This window comes from Phyllobates terribilis, unplaced genomic scaffold (genome assembly GCF_046119375.1).
Source record: "Phyllobates terribilis strain yellow unplaced genomic scaffold, ASM4611937v1 Scaffold_30__1_contigs__length_15301838, whole genome shotgun sequence".
Classification (NCBI taxonomy): domain Eukaryota; kingdom Metazoa; phylum Chordata; class Amphibia; order Anura; family Dendrobatidae; genus Phyllobates; species Phyllobates terribilis.
The window spans coordinates 9,410,245-9,423,816 of NW_027362790.1; the positions used below are offsets into that span (position 1 = coordinate 9,410,245).

General features: G+C 44.2%; 10 non-coding genes across 10 annotated transcripts; all 10 read right to left on the bottom strand.

Annotated features, from left to right (window-relative positions):
* Nucleotides 1-89: 89 nt before the first annotated feature.
* Nucleotides 90-280, bottom strand: LOC141180164 (U2 spliceosomal RNA). Its single transcript, XR_012255936.1, has one exon. It is a non-coding gene; the product is annotated as a U2 spliceosomal RNA (small nuclear RNA).
* A 1,115-nt stretch (nucleotides 281-1,395) lies between these two features.
* On the bottom strand, nucleotides 1,396-1,586 carry LOC141180165 (U2 spliceosomal RNA). Its single transcript, XR_012255937.1, has one exon. It is a non-coding gene; the product is annotated as a U2 spliceosomal RNA (small nuclear RNA).
* Nucleotides 1,587-2,701: 1,115 nt separating this feature from the next.
* LOC141180166 (U2 spliceosomal RNA) lies at nucleotides 2,702-2,892 on the bottom strand. The gene has a single exon (XR_012255938.1). It is a non-coding gene; the product is annotated as a U2 spliceosomal RNA (small nuclear RNA).
* A 1,115-nt stretch (nucleotides 2,893-4,007) lies between these two features.
* Nucleotides 4,008-4,198, bottom strand: LOC141180167 (U2 spliceosomal RNA). Its single transcript, XR_012255939.1, has one exon. It is a non-coding gene; the product is annotated as a U2 spliceosomal RNA (small nuclear RNA).
* A 1,115-nt stretch (nucleotides 4,199-5,313) lies between these two features.
* LOC141180168 (U2 spliceosomal RNA) lies at nucleotides 5,314-5,504 on the bottom strand. Its single transcript, XR_012255940.1, has one exon. It is a non-coding gene; the product is annotated as a U2 spliceosomal RNA (small nuclear RNA).
* A 1,115-nt stretch (nucleotides 5,505-6,619) lies between these two features.
* On the bottom strand, nucleotides 6,620-6,810 carry LOC141180169 (U2 spliceosomal RNA). The gene has a single exon (XR_012255941.1). It is a non-coding gene; the product is annotated as a U2 spliceosomal RNA (small nuclear RNA).
* Nucleotides 6,811-7,925: 1,115 nt separating this feature from the next.
* LOC141180171 (U2 spliceosomal RNA) lies at nucleotides 7,926-8,116 on the bottom strand. Its single transcript, XR_012255943.1, has one exon. It is a non-coding gene; the product is annotated as a U2 spliceosomal RNA (small nuclear RNA).
* Nucleotides 8,117-9,231: 1,115 nt separating this feature from the next.
* Nucleotides 9,232-9,422, bottom strand: LOC141180172 (U2 spliceosomal RNA). Its single transcript, XR_012255944.1, has one exon. It is a non-coding gene; the product is annotated as a U2 spliceosomal RNA (small nuclear RNA).
* A 1,115-nt stretch (nucleotides 9,423-10,537) lies between these two features.
* LOC141180173 (U2 spliceosomal RNA) lies at nucleotides 10,538-10,728 on the bottom strand. The gene has a single exon (XR_012255945.1). It is a non-coding gene; the product is annotated as a U2 spliceosomal RNA (small nuclear RNA).
* A 1,115-nt stretch (nucleotides 10,729-11,843) lies between these two features.
* Nucleotides 11,844-12,041, bottom strand: LOC141179893 (U2 spliceosomal RNA). The gene has a single exon (XR_012255832.1). It is a non-coding gene; the product is annotated as a U2 spliceosomal RNA (small nuclear RNA).
* Nucleotides 12,042-13,572: the final 1,531 nt, after the last annotated feature.

Here is a 13,572-nt window from a genome sequence, read left to right on the forward strand (position 1 = left end):
AAAGAGTCCATCCCAAAATCCGACAAACAAGCAAAATGAACAAAAAACATTGAATTCAATTCTTTCTGATTTTAGAAACTGCATTAAAGAAGGGGTGCACCGGTCCTGGAGATACTGCAATACCAGGTCAATGCGTGGAGTGGACAGAGCAAGCTCTTTTTCCATCTCCCTGTTCTAAAAATCCATTTAATATATGGTCCCCAGATAGGGGACGTATCAGATATTAAACTGATAAGAACAGATACTACACTTGATCTTAGCCAAAAGGCCGAGAAGCGATAACCAGAATTGGTTTCAAACTACGGAGCCACCCAAGGATCCTGAAAAGTCCATTTGTGGAGATGAGCTCCTGGACTCCCGTTAAGAAGACATGTTGTCAACCTCTAGATCCCTTACATGCCTGCACTTTTCGGCTTGCTGCTGCTGCAATCCACGGGTTTTAGATCTGCAGAACTCCACCTCTTTAAACACAGCACCTTCACCCCCTGCTGTTCCCACCCGCCTCAACACCGTTGGAAGGGAGGAGAACCAATTAAGGCAGGGGGTGGGGTGGAACGAGCAGCTGTCTACCCTTAGCAGGAGGGCTCCTGATTACATACCTCTCCTGCTGCTGCTGCTGCTGGCTGTCCAGCAGCAGACTGAAGGTGGCTGCTGCTGTGCACAGGTATATAAAGGCTCAGAGCCTATTATGACACGCGCAGCCAGCGTTCCATTGCCACATTCCATCTACTGCAGGCAGGATACCTGGCTGGCTGAATGTCGCTGAGAAGCTCACAGAGACCGTCATAAGCAACAGTTTAACAGAATGCCACAGACTAATCAACCAAACTTTTTGGGTTGGGTTCTCTTTTATAGTCTGCAGGCATTAAATGAAAGAAGTCAGTGTTCCAGCAGAGGGAGACAACGTTTCAGAAAAGGCATTGTAGAAAACCAAAAAAGAAATTTTAAGCGCAGCAGAGTAACCAGCGCACATACCTGTTAGCTCAGGTGAGTTTAAAAGGCTGCTGTTGATAACAAGGGCATTTGCTAAATAGATGGTGTGTGTGCAACAATATACTGAAAGGTCAATTATATTGTGCAGCTTATCTCACCACCTGTAGTTATTTAGGTGAAAGCTCCAAAATGCTTGCCTAATATGTCTGTTTATCCAAAAGGAAGTAAAAAGGGAGAGCTAGAAAGATAGCATTGCATCACATTACATGGCAATGCAATGCACAGTTGCTGAAGTTGAACCAAAATGAGCTTGTAATCTGGCTTCTGCAACTTTGAACATGAAAAATCCAATGAGGAGAAGAAAAGCAAAGCCAAAGAGTCCATCCCAAAATCCGACAAACAAGCAAAATGAACAAAAAACATTGAATTCAATTCTTTCTGATTTTAGAAACTGCATTAAAGAAGGGGTGCACCGGTCCTGGAGATACTGCAATACCAGGTCAATGCGTGGAGTGGACAGAGCAAGCTCTTTTTCCATCTCCCTGTTCTAAAAATCCATTTAATATATGGTCCCCAGATAGGGGACGTATCAGATATTAAACTGATAAGAACAGATACTACACTTGATCTTAGCCAAAAGGCCGAGAAGCGATAACCAGAATTGGTTTCAAACTACGGAGCCACCCAAGGATCCTGAAAAGTCCATTTGTGGAGATGAGCTCCTGGACTCCCGTTAAGAAGACATGTTGTCAACCTCTAGATCCCTTACATGCCTGCACTTTTCGGCTTGCTGCTGCTGCAATCCACGCGTTTTAGATCTGCATAACTCCACCTCTTTAAACACAGCACCTTCACCCCCTGCTGTTCCCACCCGCCTCAACACCGTTGGAAGGGAGGAGAACCAATTAAGGCGGGGGGTGGGGTGGAACGAGCAGCTGTCTACCCTTAGCAGGAGGGCTCCTGATTACATACCTCTCCTGCTGCTGCTGCTGCTGGCTGTCCAGCAGCAGACTGAAGGTGGCTGCTGCTGTGCACAGGTATATAAAGGCTCAGAGCCTATTATGACACGCGCAGCCAGCGTTCCATTGCCACATTCCATCTACTGCAGGCAGGATACCTGGCTGGCTGAATGTCGCTGAGAAGCTCACAGAGACCGCCATAAGCAAGAGTTTAACAGAATGCCACAGACTAATCAACCAAACTTTTTGGGTTGGGTTCTCTTTTATAGTCTGCAGGCATTAAATGAAAGAAGTCAGTGTTCCAGCAGAGGGAGACAATGTTTCAGAAAAGGCATTGTAGCAAACCAAAAAAGAAATTTTAAGCGCAGCAGAGTAACCAGCGCACATACCTGTTAGCTCAGGTGAGTTTAAAAGGCTGCTGTTGATAACAAGGGCATTTGCTAAATAGATGGTGTGTGTGCAACAATATACTGAAAGGTCAATTATATTGTGCAGCTTATCTCACCACCTGTAGTTATTTAGGTGAAAGCTCCAAAATGCTTGCCTAATATGTCTGTTTATCCAAAAGGAAGTAAAAAGGGAGAGCTAGAAAGATAGCATTGCATCACATTACATGGCAATGCAATGCACAGTTGCTGAAGTTGAACCAAAATGAGCTTGTAATCTGGCTTCTGCAACTTTGAACATGAAAAATCCAATGAGGAGAAGAAAAGCAAAGCCAAAGAGTCCATCCCAAAATCCGACAAACAAGCAAAATGAACAAAAAACATTGAATTCAATTCTTTCTGATTTTAGAAACTGCATTAAAGAAGGGGTGCACCGGTCCTGGAGATACTGCAATACCAGGTCAATGCGTGGAGTGGACAGAGCAAGCTCTTTTTCCATCTCCCTGTTCTAAAAATCCATTTAATATATGGTCCCCAGATAGGGGACGTATCAGATATTAAACTGATAAGAACAGATACTACACTTGATCTTAGCCAAAAGGCCGAGAAGCGATAACCAGAATTGGTTTCAAACTACGGAGCCACCCAAGGATCCTGAAAAGTCCATTTGTGGAGATGAGCTCCTGGACTCCCGTTAAGAAGACATGTTGTCAACCTCTAGATCCCTTACATGCCTGCACTTTTCGGCTTGCTGCTGCTGCAATCCACGCGTTTTAGATCTGCATAACTCCACCTCTTTAAACACAGCACCTTCACCCCCTGCTGTTCCCACCCGCCTCAACACCGTTGGAAGGGAGGAGAACCAATTAAGGCGGGGGGTGGGGTGGAACGAGCAGCTGTCTACCCTTAGCAGGAGGGCTCCTGATTACATACCTCTCCTGCTGCTGCTGCTGCTGGCTGTCCAGCAGCAGACTGAAGGTGGCTGCTGCTGTGCACAGGTATATAAAGGCTCAGAGCCTATTATGACACGCGCAGCCAGTGTTCCATTGCCACATTCCATCTACTGCAGGCAGGATACCTGGCTGGCTGAATGTCGCTGAGAAGCTCACAGAGACCGCCATAAGCAACAGTTTAACAGAATGCCACAGACTAATCAACCAAACTTTTTGGGTTGGGTTCTCTTTTATAGTCTGCAGGCATTAAATGAAAGAAGTCAGTGTTCCAGCAGAGGGAGACAACGTTTCAGAAAAGGCATTGTAGCAAACCAAAAAAGAAATTTTAAGCGCAGCAGAGTAACCAGCGCACATACCTGTTAGCTCAGGTGAGTTTAAAAGGCTGCTGTTGATAACAAGGGCATTTGCTAAATAGATGGTGTGTGTGCAACAATATACTGAAAGGTCAATTATATTGTGCAGCTTATCTCACCACCTGTAGTTATTTAGGTGAAAGCTCCAAAATGCTTGCCTAATATGTCTGTTTATCCAAAAGGAAGTAAAAAGGGAGAGCTAGAAAGATAGCATTGCATCACATTACATGGCAATGCAATGCACAGTTGCTGAAGTTGAACCAAAATGAGCTTGTAATCTGGCTTCTGCAACTTTGAACATGAAAAATCCAATGAGGAGAAGAAAAGCAAAGCCAAAGAGTCCATCCCAAAATCCAACAAACAAGCAAAATGAACAAAAAACATTGAATTCAATTCTTTCTGATTTTAGAAACTGCATTAAAGAAGGGGTGCACCGGTCCTGGAGATACTGCAATACCAGGTCAATGCGTGGAGTGGACAGAGCAAGCTCTTTTTCCATCTCCCTGTTCTAAAAATCCATTTAATATATGGTCCCCAGATAGGGGACGTATCAGATATTAAACTGATAAGAACAGATACTACACTTGATCTTAGCCAAAAGGCCGAGAAGCGATAACCAGAATTGGTTTCAAACTACGGAGCCACCCAAGGATCCTGAAAAGTCCATTTGTGGAGATGAGCTCCTGGACTCCCGTTAAGAAGACATGTTGTCAACCTCTAGATCCCTTACATGCCTGCACTTTTCGGCTTGCTGCTGCTGCAATCCACGCGTTTTAGATCTGCATAACTCCACCTCTTTAAACACAGCACCTTCACCCCCTGCTGTTCCCACCCGCCTCAACACCGTTGGAAGGGAGGAGAACCAATTAAGGCGGGGGGTGGGGTGGAACGAGCAGCTGTCTACCCTTAGCAGGAGGGCTCCTGATTACATACCTCTCCTGCTGCTGCTGCTGCTGGCTGTCCAGCAGCAGACTGAAGGTGGCTGCTGCTGTGCACAGGTATATAAAGGCTCAGAGCCTATTATGACACGCGCAGCCAGCGTTCCATTGCCACATTCCATCTACTGCAGGCAGGATACCTGGCTGGCTGAATGTCGCTGAGAAGCTCACAGAGACCGCCATAAGCAACAGTTTAACAGAATGCCACAGACTAATCAACCAAACTTTTTGGGTTGGGTTCTCTTTTATAGTCTGCAGGCATTAAATGAAAGAAGTCAGTGTTCCAGCAGAGGGAGACAACGTTTCAGAAAAGGCATTGTAGCAAACCAAAAAAGAAATTTTAAGCGCAGCAGAGTAACCAGCGCACATACCTGTTAGCTCAGGTGAGTTTAAAAGGCTGCTGTTGATAACAAGGGCATTTGCTAAATAGATGGTGTGTGTGCAACAATATACTGAAAGGTCAATTATATTGTGCAGCTTATCTCACCACCTGTAGTTATTTAGGTGAAAGCTCCAAAATGCTTGCCTAATATGTCTGTTTATCCAAAAGGAAGTAAAAAGGGAGAGCTAGAAAGATAGCATTGCATCACATTACATGGCAATGCAATGCACAGTTGCTGAAGTTGAACCAAAATGAGCTTGTAATCTGGCTTCTGCAACTTTGAACATGAAAAATCCAATGAGGAGAAGAAAAGCAAAGCCAAAGAGTCCATCCCAAAATCCGACAAACAAGCAAAATGAACAAAAAACATTGAATTCAATTCTTTCTGATTTTAGAAACTGCATTAAAGAAGGGGTGCACCGGTCCTGGAGATACTGCAATACCAGGTCAATGCGTGGAGTGGACAGAGCAAGCTCTTTTTCCATCTCCCTGTTCTAAAAATCCATTTAATATATGGTCCCCAGATAGGGGACGTATCAGATATTAAACTGATAAGAACAGATACTACACTTGATCTTAGCCAAAAGGCCGAGAAGCGATAACCAGAATTGGTTTCAAACTACGGAGCCACCCAAGGATCCTGAAAAGTCCATTTGTGGAGATGAGCTCCTGGACTCCCGTTAAGAAGACATGTTGTCAACCTCTAGATCCCTTACATGCCTGCACTTTTCGGCTTGCTGCTGCTGCAATCCACGCGTTTTAGATCTGCATAACTCCACCTCTTTAAACACAGCACCTTCACCCCCTGCTGTTCCCACCCGCCTCAACACCGTTGGAAGGGAGGAGAACCAATTAAGGCGGGGGGTGGGGTGGAACGAGCAGCTGTCTACCCTTAGCAGGAGGGCTCCTGATTACATACCTCTCCTGCTGCTGCTGCTGCTGGCTGTCCAGCAGCAGACTGAAGGTGGCTGCTGCTGTGCACAGGTATATAAAGGCTCAGAGCCTATTATGACACGCGCAGCCAGCGTTCCATTGCCACATTCCATCTACTGCAGGCAGGATACCTGGCTGGCTGAATGTCGCTGAGAAGCTCACAGAGACCGCCATAAGCAACAGTTTAGCAGAATGCCACAGACTAATCAACCAAACTTTTTGGGTTGGGTTCTCTTTTATAGTCTGCAGGCATTAAATGAAAGAAGTCAGTGTTCCAGCAGAGGGAGACAACGTTTCAGAAAAGGCATTGTAGCAAACCAAAAAAGAAATTTTAAGCGCAGCAGAGTAACCAGCGCACATACCTGTTAGCTCAGGTGAGTTTAAAAGGCTGCTGTTGATAACAAGGGCATTTGCTAAATAGATGGTGTGTGTGCAACAATATACTGAAAGGTCAATTATATTGTGCAGCTTATCTCACCACCTGTAGTTATTTAGGTGAAAGCTCCAAAATGCTTGCCTAATATGTCTGTTTATCCAAAAGGAAGTAAAAAGGGAGAGCTAGAAAGATAGCATTGCATCACATTACATGGCAATGCAATGCACAGTTGCTGAAGTTGAACCAAAATGAGCTTGTAATCTGGCTTCTGCAACTTTGAACATGAAAAATCCAATGAGGAGAAGAAAAGCAAAGCCAAAGAGTCCATCCCAAAATCCGACAAACAAGCAAAATGAACAAAAAACATTGAATTCAATTCTTTCTGATTTTAGAAACTGCATTAAAGAAGGGGTGCACCGGTCCTGGAGATACTGCAATACCAGGTCAATGCGTGGAGTGGACAGAGCAAGCTCTTTTTCCATCTCCCTGTTCTAAAAATCCATTTAATATATGGTCCCCAGATAGGGGACGTATCAGATATTAAACTGATAAGAACAGATACTACACTTGATCTTAGCCAAAAGGCCGAGAAGCGATAACCAGAATTGGTTTCAAACTACGGAGCCACCCAAGGATCCTGAAAAGTCCATTTGTGGAGATGAGCTCCTGGACTCCCGTTAAGAAGACATGTTGTCAACCTCTAGATCCCTTACATGCCTGCACTTTTCGGCTTGCTGCTGCTGCAATCCACGCGTTTTAGATCTGCATAACTCCACCTCTTTAAACACAGCACCTTCACCCCCTGCTGTTCCCACCCGCCTCAACACCGTTGGAAGGGAGGAGAACCAATTAAGGCGGGGGGTGGGGTGGAACGAGCAGCTGTCTACCCTTAGCAGGAGGGCTCCTGATTACATACCTCTCCTGCTGCTGCTGCTGCTGGCTGTCCAGCAGCAGACTGAAGGTGGCTGCTGCTGTGCACAGGTATATAAAGGCTCAGAGCCTATTATGACACGCGCAGCCAGCGTTCCATTGCCACATTCCATCTACTGCAGGCAGGATACCTGGCTGGCTGAATGTCGCTGAGAAGCTCACAGAGACCGCCATAAGCAACAGTTTAACAGAATGCCACAGACTAATCAACCAAACTTTTTGGGTTGGGTTCTCTTTTATAGTCTGCAGGCATTAAATGAAAGAAGTCAGTGTTCCAGCAGAGGGAGACAACGTTTCAGAAAAGGCATTGTAGCAAACCAAAAAAGAAATTTTAAGCGCAGCAGAGTAACCAGCGCACATACCTGTTAGCTCAGGTGAGTTTAAAAGGCTGCTGTTGATAACAAGGGCATTTGCTAAATAGATGGTGTGTGTGCAACAATATACTGAAAGGTCAATTATATTGTGCAGCTTATCTCACCACCTGTAGTTATTTAGGTGAAAGCTCCAAAATGCTTGCCTAATATGTCTGTTTATCCAAAAGGAAGTAAAAAGGGAGAGCTAGAAAGATAGCATTGCATCACATTACATGGCAATGCAATGCACAGTTGCTGAAGTTGAACCAAAATGAGCTTGTAATCTGGCTTCTGCAACTTTGAACATGAAAAATCCAATGAGGAGAAGAAAAGCAAAGCCAAAGAGTCCATCCCAAAATCCGACAAACAAGCAAAATGAACAAAAAACATTGAATTCAATTCTTTCTGATTTTAGAAACTGCATTAAAGAAGGGGTGCACCGGTCCTGGAGATACTGCAATACCAGGTCAATGCGTGGAGTGGACAGAGCAAGCTCTTTTTCCATCTCCCTGTTCTAAAAATCCATTTAATATATGGTCCCCAGATAGGGGACGTATCAGATATTAAACTGATAAGAACAGATACTACACTTGATCTTAGCCAAAAGGCCGAGAAGCGATAACCAGAATTGGTTTCAAACTACGGAGCCACCCAAGGATCCTGAAAAGTCCATTTGTGGAGATGAGCTCCTGGACTCCCGTTAAGAAGACATGTTGTCAACCTCTAGATCCCTTACATGCCTGCACTTTTCGGCTTGCTGCTGCTGCAATCCACGCGTTTTAGATCTGCATAACTCCACCTCTTTAAACACAGCACCTTCACCCCCTGCTGTTCCCACCCGCCTCAACACCGTTGGAAGGGAGGAGAACCAATTAAGGCGGGGGGTGGGGTGGAACGAGCAGCTGTCTACCCTTAGCAGGAGGGCTCCTGATTACATACCTCTCCTGCTGCTGCTGCTGCTGGCTGTCCAGCAGCAGACTGAAGGTGGCTGCTGCTGTGCACAGGTATATAAAGGCTCAGAGCCTATTATGACACGCGCAGCCAGCGTTCCATTGCCACATTCCATCTACTGCAGGCAGGATACCTGGCTGGCTGAATGTCGCTGAGAAGCTCACAGAGACCGCCATAAGCAACAGTTTAACAGAATGCCACAGACTAATCAACCAAACTTTTTGGGTTGGGTTCTCTTTTATAGTCTGCAGGCATTAAATGAAAGAAGTCAGTGTTCCAGCAGAGGGAGACAACGTTTCAGAAAAGGCATTGTAGCAAACCAAAAAAGAAATTTTAAGCGCAGCAGAGTAACCAGCGCACATACCTGTTAGCTCAGGTGAGTTTAAAAGGCTGCTGTTGATAACAAGGGCATTTGCTAAATAGATGGTGTGTGTGCAACAATATACTGAAAGGTCAATTATATTGTGCAGCTTATCTCACCACCTGTAGTTATTTAGGTGAAAGCTCCAAAATGCTTGCCTAATATGTCTGTTTATCCAAAAGGAAGTAAAAAGGGAGAGCTAGAAAGATAGCATTGCATCACATTACATGGCAATGCAATGCACAGTTGCTGAAGTTGAACCAAAATGAGCTTGTAATCTGGCTTCTGCAACTTTGAACATGAAAAATCCAATGAGGAGAAGAAAAGCAAAGCCAAAGAGTCCATCCCAAAATCCGACAAACAAGCAAAATGAACAAAAAACATTGAATTCAATTCTTTCTGATTTTAGAAACTGCATTAAAGAAGGGGTGCACCGGTCCTGGAGATACTGCAATACCAGGTCAATGCGTGGAGTGGACAGAGCAAGCTCTTTTTCCATCTCCCTGTTCTAAAAATCCATTTAATATATGGTCCCCAGATAGGGGACGTATCAGATATTAAACTGATAAGAACAGATACTACACTTGATCTTAGCCAAAAGGCCGAGAAGCGATAACCAGAATTGGTTTCAAACTACGGAGCCACCCAAGGATCCTGAAAAGTCCATTTGTGGAGATGAGCTCCTGGACTCCCGTTAAGAAGACATGTTGTCAACCTCTAGATCCCTTACATGCCTGCACTTTTCGGCTTGCTGCTGCTGCAATCCACGCGTTTTAGATCTGCATAACTCCACCTCTTTAAACACAGCACCTTCACCCCCTGCTGTTCCCACCCGCCTCAACACCGTTGGAAGGGAGGAGAACCAATTAAGGCGGGGGGTGGGGTGGAACGAGCAACTGTCTACCCTTAGCAGGAGGGCTCCTGATTACATACCTCTCCTGCTGCTGCTGCTGCTGGCTGTCCAGCAGCAGACTGAAGGTGGCTGCTGCTGTGCACAGGTATATAAAGGCTCAGAGCCTATTATGACACGCGCAGCCAGCGTTCCATTGCCACATTCCATCTACTGCAGGCAGGATACCTGGCTGGCTGAATGTCGCTGAGAAGCTCACAGAGACCGCCATAAGCAACAGTTTAACAGAATGCCACAGACTAATCAACCAAACTTTTTGGGTTGGGTTCTCTTTTATAGTCTGCAGGCATTAAATGAAAGAAGTCAGTGTTCCAGCAGAGGGAGACAACGTTTCAGAAAAGGCATTGTAGCAAACCAAAAAAGAAATTTTAAGCGCAGCAGAGTAACCAGCGCACATACCTGTTAGCTCAGGTGAGTTTAAAAGGCTGCTGTTGATAACAAGGGCATTTGCTAAATAGATGGTGTGTGTGCAACAATATACTGAAAGGTCAATTATATTGTGCAGCTTATCTCACCACCTGTAGTTATTTAGGTGAAAGCTCCAAAATGCTTGCCTAATATGTCTGTTTATCCAAAAGGAAGTAAAAAGGGAGAGCTAGAAAGATAGCATTGCATCACATTACATGGCAATGCAATGCACAGTTGCTGAAGTTGAACCAAAATGAGCTTGTAATCTGGCTTCTGCAACTTTGAACATGAAAAATCCAATGAGGAGAAGAAAAGCAAAGCCAAAGAGTCCATCCCAAAATCCGACAAACAAGCAAAATGAACAAAAAACATTGAATTCAATTCTTTCTGATTTTAGAAACTGCATTAAAGAAGGGGTGCACCGGTCCTGGAGATACTGCAATACCAGGTCAATGCGTGGAGTGGACAGAGCAAGCTCTTTTTCCATCTCCCTGTTCTAAAAATCCATTTAATATATGGTCCCCAGATAGGGGACGTATCAGATATTAAACTGATAAGAACAGATACTACACTTGATCTTAGCCAAAAGGCCGAGAAGCGATAACCAGAATTGGTTTCAAACTACGGAGCCACCCAAGGATCCTGAAAAGTCCATTTGTGGAGATGAGCTCCTGGACTCCCGTTAAGAAGACATGTTGTCAACCTCTAGATCCCTTACATGCCTGCACTTTTCGGCTTGCTGCTGCTGCAATCCACGCGTTTTAGATCTGCATAACTCCACCTCTTTAAACACAGCACCTTCACCCCCTGCTGTTCCCACCCGCCTCAACACCGTTGGAAGGGAGGAGAACCAATTAAGGCGGGGGGTGGGGTGGAACGAGCAACTGTCTACCCTTAGCAGGAGGGCTCCTGATTACATACCTCTCCTGCTGCTGCTGCTGCTGGCTGTCCAGCAGCAGACTGAAGGTGGCTGCTGCTGTGCACAGGTATATAAAGGCTCAGAGCCTATTATGACACGCGCAGCCAGCGTTCCATTGCCACATTCCATCTACTGCAGGCAGGATACCTGGCTGGCTGAATGTCGCTGAGAAGCTCACAGAGACCGCCATAAGCAACAGTTTAACAGAATGCCACAGACTAATCAACCAAACTTTTTGGGTTGGGTTCTCTTTTATAGTCTGCAGGCATTAAATGAAAGAAGTCAGTGTTCCAGCAGAGGGAGACAACGTTTCAGAAAAGGCATTGTAGCAAACCAAAAAAGAAATTTTAAGCGCAGCAGAGTAACCAGCGCACATACCTGTTAGCTCAGGTGAGTTTAAAAGGCTGCTGTTGATAACAAGGGCATTTGCTAAATAGATGGTGTGTGTGCAACAATATACTGAAAGGTCAATTATATTGTGCAGCTTATCTCACCACCTGTAGTTATTTAGGTGAAAGCTCCAAAATGCTTGCCTAATATGTCTGTTTATCCAAAAGGAAGTAAAAAGGGAGAGCTAGAAAGATAGCATTGCATCACATTACATGGCAATGCAATGCACAGTTGCTGAAGTTGAACCAAAATGAGCTTGTAATCTGGCTTCTGCAACTTTGAACATGAAAAATCCAATGAGGAGAAGAAAAGCAAAGCCAAAGAGTCCATCCCAAAATCCGACAAACAAGCAAAATGAACAAAAAACATTGAATTCAATTCTTTCTGATTTTAGAAACTGCATTAAAGAAGGGGTGCACCGGTCCTGGAGATACTGCAATACCAGGTCAATGCGTGGAGTGGACAGAGCAAGCTCTTTTTCCATCTCCCTGTTCTAAAAATCCATTTAATATATGGTCCCCAGATAGGGGACGTATCAGATATTAAACTGATAAGAACAGATTTTTTTTTTTTTTTTTCCTCAGATTAAGACCCACATTAATTTATGCATCATAGCGCATATTCACATAACGGGTTCTCAAATCATCATTCGGAAAAACAAAAACAAAATCCCAAAAAACACAACCCTGCAATTAACTGTTACTTACTGTAAGAAGTCCAATGTGAAAAGTTCCAGAGTGCTTCTGCTGCTGTCTCACCATACTTCTTTTTATCCAATAAATAGGCATAAAACAGTCTAGCAAGAAAAATCTTTCTGCATTCCATGGGGGAAAAAACAATCTTTTTAAAAATCACCAAATTCCGAACGTCCCATAAAACCTCTTTATATATGACAAAAATAATCCAGCTTGCCCGCTTCCTTTGCGAGTACTTAAAATCTTGACCTATTAAAATCCTTTCAAAATCGAAACAATGAAAACCAACTAAAGCAACAAACATACGTGACAACAAGGTAAAAACTTTTTTAGCAAAAAAACAGTCCCAAAAAATATGCTGTATTGTTTCCACCTTATTGCAACCTTCCCTAGGACATAGTTCTTGAACCTTAATCCCCCGGTCATTCAAAAAAGCCCTTGTTGGCAAGCATCCATGCAACGCCATCCAGGTTACATCCTTCTGTCTGTTGCTGATTCCACGCATGAAAAAAAGCTTCCACACCTGTCCAGACTGTGCATTATTACAAAACGGCACATCACATAACATCTCCTTCTTCTTAATACCTGAGACAATCAGTTTTTTGTCCGGTCTAACCATGGAGCTTATCCCATTTTGATCATAGAAGGACCTAAGCACCACATAAAAAAACGGTATCACAAACGAAACTGGTTTTCTTAAATCCTTCTCACACCAGCTCCATTTCTGGAAAAGCCGTCCTGCTAAATATTTGCACATGTCCGCAGTCCTGTTATTGCACTGGGATAATTTATAAATGTTCAAAAAATAATGCATTCTTAAAAATAAGTCAATGTTAGGAAAATCACAACCCCCATTTTCCACAGAACACATAACCATTCCTCTTCTTAGTTTCTCCATTTTGGATCCCCAAAAAAACACAAACAGTTTCCTTGTCACTCTCTTTGTCCAAAGCACAGCAGGTGGGAAAATCAAAGCAGTGTACAGCAGAAGCGGGAGAATCACAGACTTGATTACCAGCACTTTCCCTCTCAGCGACAGGTTCCTTAGTTTCCAAAAGTTCAACTTCTGATCCATTTTGTCTTCTAGAATCTTCAGGCTGCTTTTCCCTTTCAGTTCCTTCTCAAAGATGACACCAAGAACCTCAATTTCCTCCCTACTCTCCACTCCTGCCACGTTAACCTCAACCTGCCTCCCAAAGTTACAAAGCTGGCACTTTCCCCAATTCACCGCCATACCAGCCACACAACAAAAAATCCTTACGTGCAAATTCACTCTATTGAGATCCGCCTGTGAACCACAAGTAAAAACAATATCATCCATATAACTTAAAGACTTGACTGGACCCCCGGATCCCCCAGGAATAAAAACACCAGCCACACACTTGTCAACTTGCACACTTTTTAAAAGGGCCTCCACCACACAGATAAAAAGAATTGGTGAC